General features: G+C 39.9%; 1 protein-coding gene and 1 pseudogene across 8 annotated transcripts in view; one reads left to right on the forward strand and one right to left on the reverse strand.

The window, feature by feature from the left end:
• TNRC6B (trinucleotide repeat containing adaptor 6B) overlaps positions 1-18,992 on the reverse strand; it is a 294,090-nt gene that overhangs the window by 229,117 nt on the left and 45,981 nt on the right. The gene's annotated exons all lie outside the window — the stretch shown is intronic.
• Positions 986-2,154, forward strand: LOC129467897 (large ribosomal subunit protein uL30-like; annotated as a pseudogene).

The following is an 18,992-nucleotide window of genomic DNA, read 5'->3' on the forward strand; positions in this document are numbered from 1 at the left end:
AGCTGTAAATGGCTTACCAGAACTGCCTTGCCATGGCTTCCCGGGGCTGTGTTTACTAACTGCAAAATCATCTCCCTGCTGCAGTCTCAAAGTCTTCAGACATTTCTTGATCTGGCTGTCTTAAAAAGCAAATTTAACATCAGCCACGTAGCCAGGTTTTCCTTGCCAACAATCATGTGAGTTTGCTATTCTGTTCCTGTGCATCTTGCGCACTGTAAAAACAGTTCCTGGAGCATCATATGTCATGGATCTAGTTGCCATAAACTGAAAACATTTTCTTCATATTTTGTGGCACAAACTAAAAGCATTCTGGATGCGGTTTGCATACAGTCCATCTCTGGCCAAAAAAGAGGTTTAAATTTATGGATAAACAGAGAAAGGGGGGTAGCCACTGCCTTAGTTAAGCCGTTTTATTATCAAAGTCAATGTTGGATAGTGCGTATTTTTTAATTTAATTTTTTTCCTGTGATTAATGTTCTGAAATTATCCTGCAATAAGTATAACCATGTTCATTTTATGTAGCAAGCTTAAATTTGTCTAACAGTATTTTATAGCTGACAGAAGCAGAGAGGAAACAGAAGCTTCCTTTTGGTCTCTTAAAATAAAAATAAAAAATAGAAACAGTCATGAATCTATATAGTTTTTCAGTCTTTTTTTTATTTTTTAGTAAACATATTCATTAAGGCCCCTTAACAAGATGGGACAGATCATTTTTAAGTCAAAGTGAAACTAAAACTTTAAAAGACATTTCTGCTTCTGGGAATGGTAAACCAGGTAATGAAGACCAACCATTCTGCTGAGGACAGCCAGAAAGTCTGGACAGAATATTTAAAAAATTTTAAAGGCAGAGGCGTACTAATAAGTTAGCTAAGAATTACCATACACAAAATTCAAATTCCAGGTGAACTGTATCTCAAATGTGAAAGATAAGTAATAAAGCTTTTAGAAGATAATATGGGAAAATGCTTCATAGCCTAGGGGTAGGGAAGGATTTCTTAAATAGGATACAAAAAGTACCTAGTATTAAAAACCAGACAAATACGACTACGTGAAAATTAAGAGTATTTGTTCATCAAAAGATACCCTCCCTCTTTTTCCGGCTGGAACCACAGAGGGTGTAGAAAAGAAGAAGAAGGTTCCTCCTGTGCCAGAAATCCTTAAGAAAAAGTGAAGGAATTTTGCAGAGCTGAAGATCAAGCGGCTCAGAAAGAAGTTTGCCCAAAAGATGCTTCGAAAGGCAAGGAGGAAGCTTATCTATGAAAAAGCAAAGCACTATTACAAGGAATATAGGCATATGGACAGAACTGAAATTCGAATGGTGAGGGTGGCAAGAAAAGCTGGCAACTTCTACGTACCTGCAGAACCCAAATTGGCATTTGCCATCAGGATCAGAGGTATCAGTGGTCTGAGCCCGAAGGTCCGAATGGTGTTGCGGCTTCTTCGCCTTCCTGAAATCTTCAATGGAACCTTTGTGAAGCTCAACAAGGCTTCAATTAACATGCTGAGGATTGTAGAGTCATAAATTGCTTGGGGGTACCCAAATCTAAAGTCACTAAGTGAACTAACCTACAAGCGTGGTTATGGCGAATTCAATAAGAAGCAAATTGCTTTGACAGATAACACTTTGATTGCTCGATCTCTTGGTAAATATGGCATCATCTGCTGGAGGATCTGATTCATGAGATCTATACTGTTGGAAAATGCTTCAAAGAAGCAAATAACTTCCTGGGGCCCTTAAAATTATCTTCTCCAAACCAAACACCGCATGTTCTCACTCATAGGTGGGAATTGAACAATGAGAACTCATGGACACAGGAAGGGGAACATCACACTCCGGGGACTGTTGTGGGGTGGGGGGAGGGGGGAGGGACAGCATTAGGAGATACACCTAATGCTAAATGACGAGTTAATGGGTGCAGGAAATCAACATGGCACATGGATACATATGTAACAAACCTGCACATTGTGCACATGTACCCTAAAACCCTAAAGTATAATAAAAAAAAAAAATTATCTTCTCCACGAGGCAGAATGAAGAAAAAGACCACCCATGTTGTAGAAGGTGGAGATGCTGGCAACAGGAAGGACCAGATCAACAGGCTTGTTAGAAGAATAAACTAAGGTGTCTACCATGATTATTTTTCTAAGCTGGTCAGGTAATAAACAGTACCTGCTCTCAAATAGAAAAAAAAAAAGACACCCTCGAGAAAATGAAAAAGCAGGCAACATAAAACCAATAAAAGGCCCATATTCAAAATCATAAAGAGTTCTAACAAGTTCTAAAAGAAAAAAAGATAACCCAACAGGAAAAGGGGCAAGAGGCTAGATGAAACGTCATCAAACGAATGACAAAAAAACCTAAATTATCCAAATGGCCAATAAACATATGAAAAGGCATCTAGTCTCAGTAGTAAGTAAGGGTGATGCAAAAGAAAATCATAATGATACACCGTTATATACCACAATGGATAAAAACATCAAAGTCTGATATGATTAAGTGTTGCTGGGGCTATGGAACAACAGAAATCTTCACACACTACTTGTGTGAATGCAAATTATTACATCTACTTTGGAGAATGGTTTGGCTTGATTCTGCTAAAGTTCAAGACAGATATGCCCCATGATCCAGCAATCCCACTCCTAGGTACATACCCAGCAGAATGTATGCACATGTGCCCCAAAGGCACACACAGCAGCACTATCCATAATAGTCCCCAGCTGGGAACAACCCAAATATCCTCAATAGCACAATGGTAAGCACACTGGTATATTCATAAAATAGAATGTCATACAGCACAAAAACGAAGGGACAGCCACATGTAACAACATGGATGAATCTCGCAAACATAAGGACGAGACACAAAAAGATATACAGCATATGACTCCATGTGTTCAAAACCAGGCAAAACTATAATGTTTACAGGGACATGCGCAGTAAAAATATAAAGGAAAATAAAGAAATCAAAAGAGTGGTTACCTGTAGGTGGGAGGTGAGGGACTGTGACTAGTGAAGGTCACTAAGAAGGGGCTGTTGGGCCGCTATAATGTTCTATTTCCTAACCTCAGAGGTGGTCGTTTTAAAATAATTCATTGTTTCACATTTGTATTTTATGCACTTTTCTGATTGCATGATATATTTCATAATTAAAAAGATTTAAATCAAAACAAAAATAAAATTAATACAAAAGGAAAAGTGGTATTTTTGGTATAACTTTAAAAATTACATCACGGAACCAAAATTCCTCAGATGGCCCGCCAGGCCCTTCATCCTCAGCCTTGTCTTTCTAGTCTCATTCCTTACCACCCATCTTTTTTCACAAGTAGTCTGCCACACTTGCTCTCAATCGTGTGCTTTCTTTACCTTTACTTGTGATATTTCTCTGCCTAGAAAACCATGTAGACATATCCCAATCACCTTTCTGCCAGACTAGCTACAAGCTGTCATTCAAGACACAGCCTGGGTGCCTCTCCTCTGAGAAACCTTTTCAGGAGACAGACTCCAGAGCCAGACTGAATGGTCTAAATTCCAGGTCTACCATTCACTACTAGCGTACGATTGGTCAAAGTACCAGCCTCAGTTTTGTGGCCTTCTCGTCTGTAAAACAGGGTAAGAGGTTGAAGTGAAGATTAAATGAGTAAACATACGTAAAGTGTTTGAAATGTGCCTGGAACAGAGTATGCACCAGGTAAGTGTGTGCTATGATATCATCAATACACTCTGACACCCTCCTCTCTGCTCCCCACTCTATTTTGTTAGATCCTCTGCTTCTGGGTTCCCACGGCCCAGTATTATAGTTATTTTCTTGTATACAGCCTTTATGGACAGTTAATTCCTCAAGAGCAGAGACTAAATCTTTCACATCTCAATCCTCCACCATCTAGCACAGTGTCTGGCAGGTAGCAGACACTCATTGAATATTTGCAGAATGAATAAACTGACTCCAAATTTGGATCTACATCACATATAGAAGTAGTCCTTTGGTGCTGGTCTATCCTGTGTGTACACCACAAAACGGAAGCATACTCTTGATAGGTTTCCTATGGCAATAACCTGAGAATACAGGTGTAGACTCCCTCTGGATAGCAACAAATGAGGGTAATACTACTTGTCCTGTCTACTTGTTGTAAGGCTACTGTAGGGCTCAAATGATAATGACTATGAAAACAATTTTTTTCCTTCCCTGAGACGGAGTCTTGCTCTGTTGCCCAGGCTGATCTCCGCTCACTGCAGCCTCCATCTCCTGAGTTCAAGTGACTCTCCTGCCTCAGCCTCCTGAGTAGTTGGGATTATAGGCACCCGTCACCACACCTGGCTAATTTTTGTATTTTTAGTAGAGATGGGGTTTTTTTCACCATGTTGGCCAGGCTGGTCTTGAACTCCTGACCTTGTGATTCACCTGCCTCAGCCTCCCAAAGTGCTGGGAATACAGGCATGAGCCACCTAGCCTTCTTTTTTTCTTTTAAAAGATAGACTCGGCTGGGCGCGGTGGCTCATGCCTGTAATCCCAGCACTTTGGGAAGCCAAGGCGGGCAGATCACATGAGGTCAGGAGTTTGAGACCAGCCTGGTCAACATGGCAAAACCTTGTCTCTACTAAAAATACAAAAATTAGCCGAGTGTGGTGGCACATGCCTGTAATCCCAGCCACTCGGGAGGCTGAGACAGAAGAATCACTTGAACCTGAGAGGCAGAGGTTGCAGTGAGCCAAGATCGTGCCACTGCACTCCAGCCTGGGTGACAAAGTGAGACTCCATCTCAAAAGGTAAAAAATAAAGAAAAAAAAGAATTATTACTCATAATAGCCCAAAAGTGGAAACAACCCAAATGTCTTTTTTGTCCTTCAAGTAATCAATAGATAAACAAACTGTGGTAAATCTATCCAGTCGAAAACTACTCACCAATAAAAACGAACAAGCTACTGATACTTACTACAACATGAATGAACCTCAAAAATATTATGCTCAATGAAAGCAGCCGGACTTGAAAGACTACGTACCATATGATTCAATTTTCAGGGGCTGCCTGGGGCATGGAGTGGGAAAAGGGACTGACAGCACTTGGGCAAGAGGGATCTCTTTGGGTTGACGGAAATGTTCTAAAACTGGGTTGCAAATGATGATGGTACAACTGTATAGACTTTTTTTTTTTTTTTTTTTTGAGACAGGGTCTCACTCTGTCGCCCAGGCTGGAGTGCAGTGGCACAAGCAGAGCTCATGGCAGACTCAAACTCCTGGGTTCAGGCCATTCTCCTACCTCAGCCTCCTGAGTAGCTGGGAATACAAGCACATGCCACCATGACCAGCTAATTTATTTATTTATTTATTTATTTTTATTTATTTATTTATTTATTTTGAGACAGACTCTCGCTCTATCGCCAGGCTGGAGTGCAGTGGTGCGATCTTGGCTCACCGCAACCTCCAACTCCCTGGTTCAAGCAATTCTCCTGCCTCAGCCTCCCGAGTAGCTGGGATTACAGGCACGTGCCACCACTCCCAGCTAATTTCTGTATTTTTAGTAGAGACGGGATTTCACCATGTTGGCCAGGATGGTCTCCATCTCCTGACCTCGTGATCCACCCGCCTCGGCCTCCTAAAGTGCTGGGATTACAGGCGTGAGCCACCACGCCCAGTCAATTTTTTTATTTTTATTTTTTTAGAGATGGGGTCTAGCTGTGTTGCCCAGGCTGGTCTCTTAACTCCTGGCCTCAAGCAGTCTCCCCATCTCAGCCTCTCAAAGTGCTGAGACTGTAGGTGTGAGCTACCACAACTGGGCAATTTACTATGTTTTAATTGTATATCTAAACTGGGTGAAGTTTATATATATGATGTATATAAATTATACATCAATAAAGGTGTTTTGTTATAATGCAAATACCTGGCACTCTTTTATAACTAGCTTTGATTCTCGCATATTTAAAATCTCATCCACACATGTGAGGCCAAATCGTGTAAGACTAAGACAGAAGTCAGCTTTTAAAAATTAAGAAATAATTAAATGTCACATATTAAATATCTTAAAAACCCAAACTGTCTTCTCTATACTTATTTTCCAAATAATCCTAATAAGGAACAACAACAAATAATGATCCTGATAAGCAGGCTTTCACTGTCATTTGTTTATTTCATCCCTCCTGTACAAACACACACTTTGGCCTCATCTGCATTTATAATTGCAAACATGAGTATCTGGCATAATATCCCCCTCCTTGTTTTTGTCCAACAGCAAGCATAAGAAAAAGGTAAATCAGAAAGCATAGTATATAATGTTTTTTTTTAAAAATATATTCATATGATAAACAGGATTTCTAAATAGAGTTTAAACCCTTAGAAATTAACAGTTCTTTTATATATACAAATGTACCATAGTACTTCAGATTAAATTCTGCAAGTCCTAAAATGCTATCCAAACTAGTTTGCTGAACTGGAATTGTTAAATTGGATACTGCTTAAAGTAGGTCACTGGCTCGGCCATGAAAGTATTTGGTAATGCAGAGATCTACTTGCGAAGTCATCTGTCATAATGAGATTTGACTTAGACAAAACCAGAGAAGTGACACCGGTTAGGTGTCAATTGTCAGCTGTATTTTATTCAAATAAATCTCATTTTAGATTTATCTCACTGCAGATTCTTGAACTGGGAAATAACAAGATGAAAGAAGTGTTTTCCAAAGAGTAAATCTGGTGTCCATGTTTAGAAAATGCCTCTTTGCTTCCTGTCCTTTGTCCCACACATCTACTCAGTCTCTAAAGCCCATTAATCCTTCTTTTGAAATGTCTTTCAGCTTCATTCCTTTCTCTCCACTTCTATTCTCACCACCGCAGTCCTAATTTGAGTCAGGAGGCTTTAAAGGACAGGAAAACTAGAAAAAGAAGCCCAACTAGAGACCATTAGAGTAGTCTAAAAGGGAAGTGAAGAGGAGTCAGTCTAGAGCAGTGGTTCTCAAAGTGTGGTCCCCAGACAGCAGCAACAGCACTTGGAATCCTGATAGAAATGTAAATATTCAGACCTTACCCCAGAACTAGTGAGCCAGAAATGCTGGGGGTGGCGCTGGCAATGCGCTGTTAACAAGCCCTCTGGGTGATTCTGATATAGGTTAAAGTTTGAAAATTAGTTATTTAAAGAAGCAGGGGCCAGGCGCGGTGGCTCACGCCTGTAATCCCAGCACTTTGGGAAATCAAGGCGGGTGGATCACAAGGTCAGGAGATTGAGACCATCCTGACTAACACAATGAAACCCCATCTCTACTAAAGATACAAAAAATTAGCTGGGCATGGTGGCAGATGCCTGTAGTCCCAGCCACTCGGGAGGTTGAGGCAGGAGAATCGCTTGAGCCCGGGAGGTGGATGTTGTGGTGAGCCGAGATCATGCCACTGCACTCCAGCCTGGACAACAGAGTGAGACTCCATCTCAAAGGAAAAAAAAAAAAAGAAGAAGAAGAAGCTGAAGAGAAAGCAATGGGCCCAGATGAGGAGAGAACTTGGGGACCTGCTGAGAATGTCTTCCACGATGTCCCTCCAATCTCCAAACCACCCTATCAAAAAAGAACTCTTCTCCAAACCTATCTCTAGGTGTTACTGACTTTTGATACCACAACCCTCTACAGTGCTTAGGTTCAATCTTCCTTCCCCCCAGTCTCCATCCAATATAATACAGTCACCCCTCAGTATCCTTGGGGGATTGGTTCCAGACCCTTGGTATATACCAAAATCCATGGTTGCTCAAGTCCCTGAAACCAAATGGCAGAGACTGGGCACAGTGGCTCATGCCTAAAACCCCAGTGTTTAGGGAGGCCATGGCGGAAGAATCGCCTGAGGCTAGGAGTTTAAGATCAGACTGGTAAGATCCAATAATTAAGACTCCATGTCTATAAATTTTTTTTTTAAATTAGCCTGACATGGCGGTGTGCACCTGTAGTCCTAGCTACTGAGGAGGCTGGGGCAGGAGGATCACTTGAGCCTAGGAGTTTGAGGCTGCAGTGAGCTATGATTGTTATCACTGCACTCCAACCTGGGCAACAGAGAAAGACTCTGTCTCTAAAAAATAGGCCAGGCGCAGTGGTCACACCTGTAATCCCAGCACTTTGGGAAGCCAAGGCAGGTGGATCACTTGAGGCCAGAAGTTCTAGACCAGCCTAGGCAACATGGCGAGACCCCGTCTCTACTAAAAATACAAAAAAAATTAGCTGGGTGTGGTGGCACAGGCCTGTAATCACAGCTACTCAGGAGCCTGAGGCACAAGAATCATTTGAACCTGGAAGGTGGAGGTTGCAGTAAGCCAAGATCACACCACTACACTCCAGCCTAGGCAACAGAGACCCTGTCTCCATAAATAAACAAATAAATAAATAATAAAAATAAAATGGAGGGGCCGGGCGCGGTGGCTCACGCCTGTAATCCCAGCACTTTGGGAGGCCGAGGCGGGCGGATCATGAGGTCAGGAGACTGAGACCATCCTGGCTAATATGGTGAAACCCCGTCTCTGCTAAAAATACAAAAAAATTAGCCAGGCATGGTGGCGGACACCTGTAGTCCCAGCTACTCGGGAGGCTGAGGAAGGAGAATGGCGTGAGCCCGAGAGGCGGAGATTATAGTGAGCCGAAACTGCACCACTGCACTCCAGCCTGGGCAACAGAGCGAGACTCCATTTCAAAAAATAAATAAATAAAATAAAATGGAGAAGTATTTGTGTATAACTTATGCAAATAACCTAATGCCCCCTCCTTAGGTACACATCTTCCTGTATTTTTTAAATGTAATCTCTAGGTTATTTATAATATCTAATACAATGCAAATGCTATGTAAGCAGTTGTACTGTATTATTTAGGGAATAATGTCAAGGAAAATAGTCTACACGTGTTCAATAGAGACGCAATTTTTTTCCTGAATATTTCTGATCCATGATTGATTGGAGTCATGGATGTAGAACCCATGAATATGGAGGGCCACTGTACTAATCTTGTTGAGGCTCCAGGTAGTCGAGGAAAAAAGATACATACCACAATGTGGAAAATTATGATTAAAAGAGTGCTTCAAATCAGTGGAGAAAAGATGAATTATTCAGCAAATGATTTTTTAATAACTGGCTAGTCACTGTGGGAATGCAGAACAGGAAGCTATATATTCCTTACTGTATGTTTTTCTTTTTTTCTTTTTTTTTTTTGAGACAGAGTCTCACACTATCGCCCAGGCTAGAATGCAGTGGTGCGTGTGATCTCAGCTCATCGCAACCTCTGCCTCCCGGATTCAAGCAATTCTCCTGCCTCAGCCGCATGAGTAGCTGGGATTACAGGCGTCCGCCATGGTATCCGGCTAATTTTTGTATTTTTAGTAGAGATGGGGTTTCACCATCTCGGCCAGGCTGGTCTCAAACTCCTGACCTTGTGATCCACCCACCTCAGCCTCCCAAAGTGCTGGGATTACAGGCGTGAGCCACCGTGCCTGGTCCTATTTTATATTTTCTTACTCCATATACCAAAATAAAATTCCAGATAAATCAAACACATCAATTTAAAAACAAAAAGAGCTGGGTGTGGTAGCATATGCCTTAAATCCCAGCACTCTGAGAGGCCGAGGCAGGTGGATCACTTGAGCCCAGGAGTTCAAGATTGCAGTGAGCTATGATCATACCACTGCACTCCAGTATGGGTGACAGAGTGAGACTGTCTCTTAAAAAAAAAAAAATTAAAGAAATATGACAGTAGCAGATGACACCATGGGTAAAAATAATTTTTATAATCTTGAATTGAGGAAGACATTCCTAAAAGTATGATAAACCCACCCCAAGGGCACAAGAAATTACTAATACATTTCACTACATAAAAATCTAAATCTTTTCTACGATTTAGAACAATTTTGATTAACAAGTCTGATAATGCACAGGTGTGTAGACAGGCACGATCATATACTAATGGCAGGATGTAGAGTGAGTGCCTTTCTACAGCACAATATGACAACATCTGCCAAAACCTGCAATATGCATCTCTTTGATATAGTAATTCCCCCCTCCTTTTTTTTTTTTTTTTTTTTTTTGATACAGAGTCTCACTCTGTTGCCCAGGCTGGAGTGCAATGGCGTAGTTTTGGCTCACTGCACCCTCCGCTTCCAGGTTCAAGCAATTCTCCTGCCTCAGCCTCCTGAGTAGCTGGGATTACAGGCACCTGCCACTGCACCTGGCTAATTTTTGCATTTTTAGTAGAGATGGGGTTTTACCATGTTGGCCAGGCTGGTCTTGAACTCCTGACCTCAGGTGATCAGCCCGCCTCGGCCTCCCAAAGTGCTGGGATTACAGGCATAAGCCACCATGCCCAGCAGCAATTCCCCCTCTAAGGGTGTATTTTACATACACTTACACACACACACACACACACACACACACACACACTCCTCACAAGTATACAAATGTATTTATTTAAAGTTGTTTTAATCTAACTACTTGTTAGATTAAAACAGGAGCCAGCCAGGAGTGGTAGCATACACCTGTAGTCCCAGTTACTTGGAAAGCTGAGGTGGGAGGATCATTTGAGCCCAGGATTTTGAGGCTAGCTGGGGCAACATAGCAAGACCCTGTCTTAAATAAATCAATGAGATAAGCCATTATAAAACATTTTGTATAGCTTAATCCCCTGTTGGTCAAAAATATACAAATAAATATATAAAACATATATATTACATTATACACTATCTGTGTGTATATATAATGTATACAATGTATAATACAGTGTGTGTGTGTGTGTATGTGTGTATATATATATATATGTATATATATATGTGTGTATATATATATATATATATGTATATATATATGTGTGTATATATATATATATATATGTATATATATATATATACCTGAAAGCATGGAGAAAAGTCTGGCAAGACATCCAAAAGCCTTTAAAAATAGGTACCTTTGGCAGAGTGTGGTGGCTCACACCTGTAAATTCAGCACTTTGGGAGGCCTGGATCACTTAAGTCCAGGAGTTCAAAACCAGCCTGGGCAATATAGCAAGACCCAATCTCTACAAAAATATTTTTAAAAATTGGCTGGGTGTGGTGGCACCCACCTGTAGTCCTAGTTACTTGGGAGGCTGAGGCAGGAGGACTGTTTGAGCCCAGTAGTTGGAGACTGAAGTGAGCCATGATCACACCACTGCACTCCGGCCTGGGAAACAGAGAAAGACCCTGTCTGGCTGTATTAAAAAAAAAAAAAAAAAAAAAAAGACACACCTGAGGAACAGGATGCAAGAATTTTCCATTTTCTACTTCATAAACATCAAGTTTTTACAAAGAGCATAAATTGCTCTTATAATAAAAAATAAATCTGATCATGTCATTCCTTTGTTCAAAAAGTTCAAAAGCCTTCCAGCCCATAGACAATACAGTCCAAACTCCCCAGTGAGATGTAAGGATGGTCCAGCTATGCCACCTGACACCTCACCCATCACCAGGGTGAACTCCCCTGATGGGGCAGGTTAGGATGGGGTCTCTGTTCTCCCTCCTCCACTGTATCTTTCCTGAAGCCTGGTGCCATATGGTCCTTAATGGTCAACTCTGATAACCTTTTGTGCCATTTGCAAAGCTTTTGTCATAATGAAGCACACTGCTACTACATTCCAACTTGTTCTTTTCAGAACAATGTTGACAAAGCTGCTCAAATAAATTAATAAATTTCTTCTCTGCTTTCATGGAAAAATAAGTTCACATGCCAATGTATAGGTGGATCAATAAAACCTCCACTTCTGAAAACCAAAATCTAACATTATGCTTTCTGGCTGATAAATATTAACACTTTTTTATAGACATTCGTTGGCATATATCTGGCATAGTATGTAACACATGACTATAAAAATTACAGTTGTTTAGGAGCAAGAGAAGACTGGGGGAAGTTTTCTTAGAAGTGATGAGAGGTGGAGCCAGTTTTGTGATCTCCTTGGCTGGGGCATAATAGATGATGCACATTGAGTAGTCGGACAACATCTTGATGAAGTCCTACTATTCATCTCACAAGCCCAGACTCATGTTGCTGTCAAGGTAAAGAGATACCACACCACCTGTATGCTAGTGCAAGTTTGATCCAGGGCTCAGTTAATAAAAACATCATATCTCTGCAGGAAATGTAGACGCTTCTAAAAGAGGTAACGCTATGTGGGAATAACAGGTTGTCTCCTCTGATTATCCATAACAACCATGGTTTCTTAGTATTCACTTGGTATTAACTGTGCTTTACTCTAAGCTGTTCCTTAAGGCCAATGATTGTCCTCACAGACTTCCTAAGAATTGGCCATTAGATGAGTTCCCTTCGGCTAAAGATTTGGAATCTGAAGTCTCATAAAGTTTTGGCCATGATTCTGGCATTGAGTGGTTGACCATTTACCATAAGCACCAATGTGTTCGATACAACAAACCGTGCTTTCTGAAGCTGGTCTCATAGTCATGTTTATATGTTTCTGAGACAATCAACTCAGTAAGACACAAGGATTTGGGGCTGGAGATAGGAGGGGTACAGCGGAGCTACACTGCTTGGAAGGCCTAGGCTAAAGTCACCAGCTTAGTTACTTGGTGATGACATGGATGAGCCACTTTGTCAACAACATCTGCCTTGAGCATGAGGGTTACAGGTTGTGATACTTGTAAATTTTGTTGATATCCATCTCCCCTATCAAATGGGGTACCTTATTCATTTTTGTATTAACAGTGCCTGGCACAGAGCAGGTATTCAGTGAATGTTGGCTATATTAATGAAGCATAGGTACAAGGAAATACACATCATATAATAAAGGGGCAAGTGAGCAAAACTGTTAATTGCCTACTAGATGGCATGAGGTGGTAAACTCAGTTACTTAAAGGATAATGTTAGGCTGTGGGCTCAGTCACAATGTAGGTCAGTTAAATTTAGGGGTGCTTCATGGTCACAAATCATGGTTACATTGTAATCATGGCAATTGTGGTAATATCATTATTTGTTTTGCAAATGCCTGGAATCCAGATTTGGCTAGGGGTAAACTTAAGTTCAATTAGAAAGCTACATTTCTCAACTTTTCTTAAGAAGAGAGGTGGCTACGTGTCACAGCTCTGGTCAATCATTAGATGAGGCACACCTTTTATACCTCACTTGGGAGGCTGGGTGGTCTGAAAGGGAAGCAGAGAAATGGCCTTGCCACCATCAAGGATGGATCAAAGGAATTTGAGACATTAACAACACCGGGAGTGACTACTTATTTCCCAATTTTCTGGTGTGTAGGAAAAAATAAATCTTTATTTGGTTAAAGCAAAGTTGGATATTCCATTACACATAGCCTAATTTATTTCTAATTGATAAAATCACATAGAGGTAGCAAAAAGAGTTATGAGGCTGCTGTAATAATCTATAAGAACAAAAGAAAAGTATCCTAATAACTGAATGAGTAGTCATTTTCTTTGTGGTAATATAATTGTAAAGATTTCTGGAGTGTACAGCATCACGAAATGACAGCACTCTAGCTAGCAGCTTCAATAATGATTTGAGATGATCTAACCAAATCAAAATGTTTGGAAAGAGTGTTGATGCTTACATGCTTTCCGAGACATACTGCAGTATCATCAGCAATAAGACCAACTAAAACAGAGCAACATCCAGCCTCATATGAAATTAGCAAAAATCTCCTCTCAACTACATGCAAGTGGTAATCAAAACCAAGTGGAAAAGAAAAACTGAAAACATTTCAAAAAGCACCTGCAGAAGAATGCTACTATTCCAGCTGCATATTAAACTTCTGTTCATCAAACATGTTCAACATTCAACATCTGGCCTTTCCACAAGCTAGTGCTTACCAATGAAATGCTAAAGAACACTTTTTGTTTAAGTAACAGCCACTGGGAAATCTTAAGCCAACTCAAGGGCAGTTTAGTTGTAGTTCATATTTACTACTGAAGAAATGAAAGTGAAACAGCTGTTTTAACCTTCAAAAATTTATACACAAAACTCTCCAGCCATGGGTACCACACATTTAAATTCTGGGCTTCACAACGCTTTCATCAAATTCTTCTTCAAACTGTTTTTGTTTTTTTTTAATATTTCATATACAGTATTTTCTCCTGTACTTGAGTATCTGCTATCAAAATACTATATTTCATCAATTTTGAGACTCACGGTTTTTTTTCTTACAAGTTAACTTTTGTGAAATCGGACAGATTTTACAATTAATGACATCTTAGAATTAATTGGCAGCATTCTTCCTTTCTTAATGGAGCATAAAATACGTCTTAGGACTGATGGCATCTTAAATTCCATAAAATATGGTAACAGCAATCCCTAACATTTACTAGATGTATACCGTGTAGGAGTCACAGTGCCTTACATATAACTCATCTGCTTATCAAAGCATTCCATGAGGTAAGTACTACTGTCATCCTGTTTTTTAATTTTTATTTTTAATTATTACAAGTACATAATAGTTGTATACATTTATGTGGTACATGTGATGTTTTGATACAGGTATACAACATGTAATGATCAAATCAGGGTAACTGGGGTATTACCTCAAGCATTTATAATTTCTTTGTTAGGAAAGTGCCAATTCTACTCTTCCAGTTATTTTGAAATATACAATAGATTACCGTTATCTATAGGCATCCTATTGTGCTACCAAATACTAGACCTTATTCATTTTATCTAACTGTATTTTTGCACCCATCAACCATTCCCACTTGTCATCCTATTTTGTAGAGAAGGAAACAGAGAAGTCAAACAACACAGTCACTAGCAGTACAGCTCAAACTATCTGACTCCAAAGTTTAAGCTCTTAACAACTGTCCTAACTGAAAGCTCAAAAATACTCTTCTACTTTCCTCCATTCATAATAAAAATGGTCTTTATTTCAAAATATTTTTGTTTTGCCCTCATTCTTGCCAGATGGTTATTTTTCTTCCAGCACTTTGACGATGAATTGTCTTGTGGCTTCTACTGTCGCTGAGAAGTCAGCTATCAGTCTGCAGTCTGCTTTTTCTCTCAGGACTGTACTAGGATCTTGTATTTGCCAATGTATCCAGGTGATATTTCTCTTTCTTTACCCTGCTTGAGCTTCCTGATTCAGACGATTTAGTTCTTTCATCAATTTTGGAAAATGTCTTCAAATACTGCCTCTCCCCCAATGCTTCTATTCTCTTAGAACTTTGATCAGACGTTATATGAAACCTTCTAATTCTATCTTCCATGCATCTTAACCTTTCTTTTACATTTTCTCTGTCTCTATGGGTTTTATGTGGACAATTGCTTTAGCTTTATCTTCTAGTTCAGTGAATCCTGCTTCACTTGTGTCTAATTTGCTTTAAGATTAGATTTGTCTACTAAATGCCAAATTCAATGATGTTCTTTGCTTCTGAAATGGTTATTTTTTCATTCTTATTTTCTTAATTGACAAAAATTGTATTTATCATGCACAGCATGTTTTCAAATAGGTATACACTGCAGATGGCTAAACTGATGAAATGGTTCTTTTTCAAATATGCCTGATTATTACTATTTTAGCTAGTCAAATACCTCTATAGTGGCATGCACCAGTTGAAAAACCCATCCTTGACATACAGGACTTTCGGCCTGATTATTCCTGATAGTATCAGTTGCCATCTTACATCTTAAAATTAATTGGCAGCATTCTTTCATTTACAATTTACAATATCTAATTACATTTACATTACATTTACAGTATGTTTTTAGCCAGGCATGGTGGTCTGCACCTATAATCCCAGATACTCTGGAAGCTAAGGCAAAAGGGTCATTTGAAGCCCAGAGGCTGGCATTTTGAGGCCAGCCCAGGCCACATAGCAAGACCTTGCCCCTAAAAAAAATACTAAAAATTAGCCAGGCATGGTGATGCGTGCCTGTAGTTCTGGCCACCTGGGAGGCTGAAGTGGCAGGATCACTTGAGCCCAGGAGTTTGAGGCGGTAGTGAACTATGATCTCATCACTGCACTTCAGTCTGGGTAACGCAGCAACAACCCATCTCTAATTAAATAATAACCAAAATCATAAAAAACAATTTATTTCCTTAAAATATTAAATATTCTATGTTCAGTTTCCAATAATTACAGTATTATAGACTTTTCAAATCTGATTTTTTTTTGTTTGAGACAGAGTCTTGCTCTGTTGCCCAGGCTGGAGTGCAGTGGTAGATCTCAGCTCACTGCAACCTCTGCCTCCCAGGTTCAAATGATCTTCCCACCTGAGCCTCCCAAGTAGCTGGTATTACAGGCACATACCACCATGACCAGCTAATTTTCGTGTTTTTAGTAGAGATGGGGCTTCTCCATGTTGGCTAGGCTGGTCTTGAACCCGTGACCTCAAGTGATCCACCTGCCTCGGCCTCCCAAAGTGTTGGGATTACAGGCGTGAGCCAACACGCCTGGCCTCAAATCTGATCATTTTTGTTGCTTCTTCTGACTCATTCACTGTAGCTCAGTTTTTTTAGTGTTTTGTGACTTTTCATTTTGGACTTCTGAATAATTTTATTTGTGAGATATATTTGAGTCCTAAGTAAGGTATATTTTTCTCCTGAGAAGATTTATGTTGCTCTGGTAGGTTCCTGGAGGCACTACTAACCCAAGAACAATTTAAATTTTATACTGCACAGATAGTATGAATTCAAGTCTCACACCCATACATAGGCCAGTTTGTGGTTATGAATTCTCAAGGAAAGTTTTTTTTTTAAGTTTCATTATAAAAAATGTTAGACACAGAAGTAGACAATAATATAATGAACCTTCAGGTTGTCATCGTCAGCTTAAATAGTTAACTCCTGGCCAACACTCTTTCACCTGTATCCCTTATTGGTATCCCTGCCTCTGCATTAGTTTTAAAGCAAGGACATTTCATTGATAAATACATTGGTAAATACCGATCTCTAATATATTTTAAAAAACCGTTAAAAATTCATAATACCATCATTACACTTTAAAAACATTAGTAATAGTCCCAATACCATCAAGTAATCAGCCAGTATTCAAACTTCCAACTGTCTCATAAATGTCACACAAGACTTTGTTTGCTTTGCTGTGCTTTTTTTTTTCTTTGCAATTTATTTGCTGAAGAAACCGGAGCTTCACATAGTCTGCATTTTTTTGACTGTACCCCATAGTGGTACTAATACGCTGCTCTGTCCTCTGTAATTCTTATAAATTACTATATAGCTCTAGAAGCCAGATCTGTTTGTACAGGAAAGGGATGGTATATGGTTAATGTAGTGTTAGCAAATGGTATCCAATAGCTTTTTAAAAAAATATCACCATGCTTTGGGAGGCCCAGGCGGGCGGATCACGAGGTCAGGAGATCGAGACCATCCTGGCTAACATGGTGAAACCCTGTCTCTACTAAAATACAAAAAAAAATTAGGTGGGCATGGTGGCGGGCACCCGTAGTCGCAGCTACTCGAGGGCTGAGACAGGAGAATGGCGTGAACCCGGGAGGCGGAGCTTGCAGTGAGCCAAGATGGCGCCACTGCACTCCAGCCTGGGCGAGAGAGCTAAACTCCGTCTCAAAACAAACAAAAAAAACTTTATTGGTATTCAGATTGTCTCATCATTGGTTGAAAAGAGTCTTCTCATGTATGTTCTTTGGTTCTTTTGATGTGATCCTGGTCACAGTCTTTTATGACTTCCTTGTTATGTGGTGTAACCAGTTCCTGTTCTAGACCTGTATCAGTGATTTCTCCAAATAACCCTGCTTCCTGTTAGTGAGAGCTGGTATTCCAAGACCACAATTTGGGGATTAGGGTTATACACTGCTACTGGGTCACTGTTTATAGGATTTTTCAATTGAATGGGTTAGGAGGTGTTTTTTGTCTAAGATAAAATATATCAATAATTCATACCACAACTTGTAATTCAAAATTAAGTTAATCGAGAGAATGAGAAGATAAGTCAAAGACGAGGAGAAAATACAAAGACATATCTGATCAAGGACTGTTATCCAAAATATTCAAAGAATTCTTGAAACTCAGCAATAAAAAATGAACAACCTGATTAAAAATGGTCAAAAGACCTAAACAGACACCTCACTGAAGAAGATATACAGATGGCAAATAAGGATACGAAAAGATACTCAACATCATATGTCATTAGGGAATTACAAATTAAAAAAAAAAAACGAGATGCCACTACACACCTATTAGATGCCCAAGATGCAGAACACTGACACCACCTAATGCTGGTAACTATGTGGAGAAACAGGAATGCTCATTCATTGCTGGTGGGAATGCAAAACCGTATGGCCACTTTGCAACACAAGTTTGGCAGTTTCTCACAAAACTAAACTTACTCTTACCATTCAATCCAGCAATTGTGCTCCTTGACATTTGGTCAAATGAAGTGAAAACTTATGTTCACACAAAAACCCACACATGGTGTTTGTAGCCGCTTTATTTGTATTTACTAAAACTTGGAAGCAACTAAGATGGCCTTCAATAGGTGAATGGATAAACTGGAGTACATCCAGGCAATGGAATATTATTCATGCTAAAATGAAATGAGCTATCAAGCCATGAAAAAATCTGAAAAAACTCTAAAATACATACTACCAAGTGAAAGAAGCCATGATGAAAAGGCTGTGTGATTCCAACTACATAACATCTGGAAAAGAACAATCTACGGAGACAGTAAAAAGATCAGTGGTTGCCAGAAGACAGGGAGATGGAGGGATGACTACGTGGAGCAGAGAAGATTTAGAGCACTGAAACCACTCTGCATGATTCTATGATGGATACATGCCATCATACATTTGTCCAAACCCATAGAATGTGCAACACCAAGAGCGGACCCTAATGCAAATGAACTTTCAGTAATAATGGTGTATCAATGTAAGTTCATCATTTATAACAAAGAGACCTTTCTGGTGTGGGATGTGACACTGGGGGAGGCTGGAAGAGACAGGGAACAGGCAAATATGAGAACTCTGTACTTTCTGCTTAATTTTACCATGACCCTAAAACTGCCAAAAAAAAAAAAAAAAAAGTCTTAACACTGGGTGCA

The sequence above is a fragment of the Symphalangus syndactylus genome, chromosome 18 (assembly GCF_028878055.3).
Source record: "Symphalangus syndactylus isolate Jambi chromosome 18, NHGRI_mSymSyn1-v2.1_pri, whole genome shotgun sequence".
NCBI lineage: Eukaryota > Metazoa > Chordata > Mammalia > Primates > Hylobatidae > Symphalangus > Symphalangus syndactylus.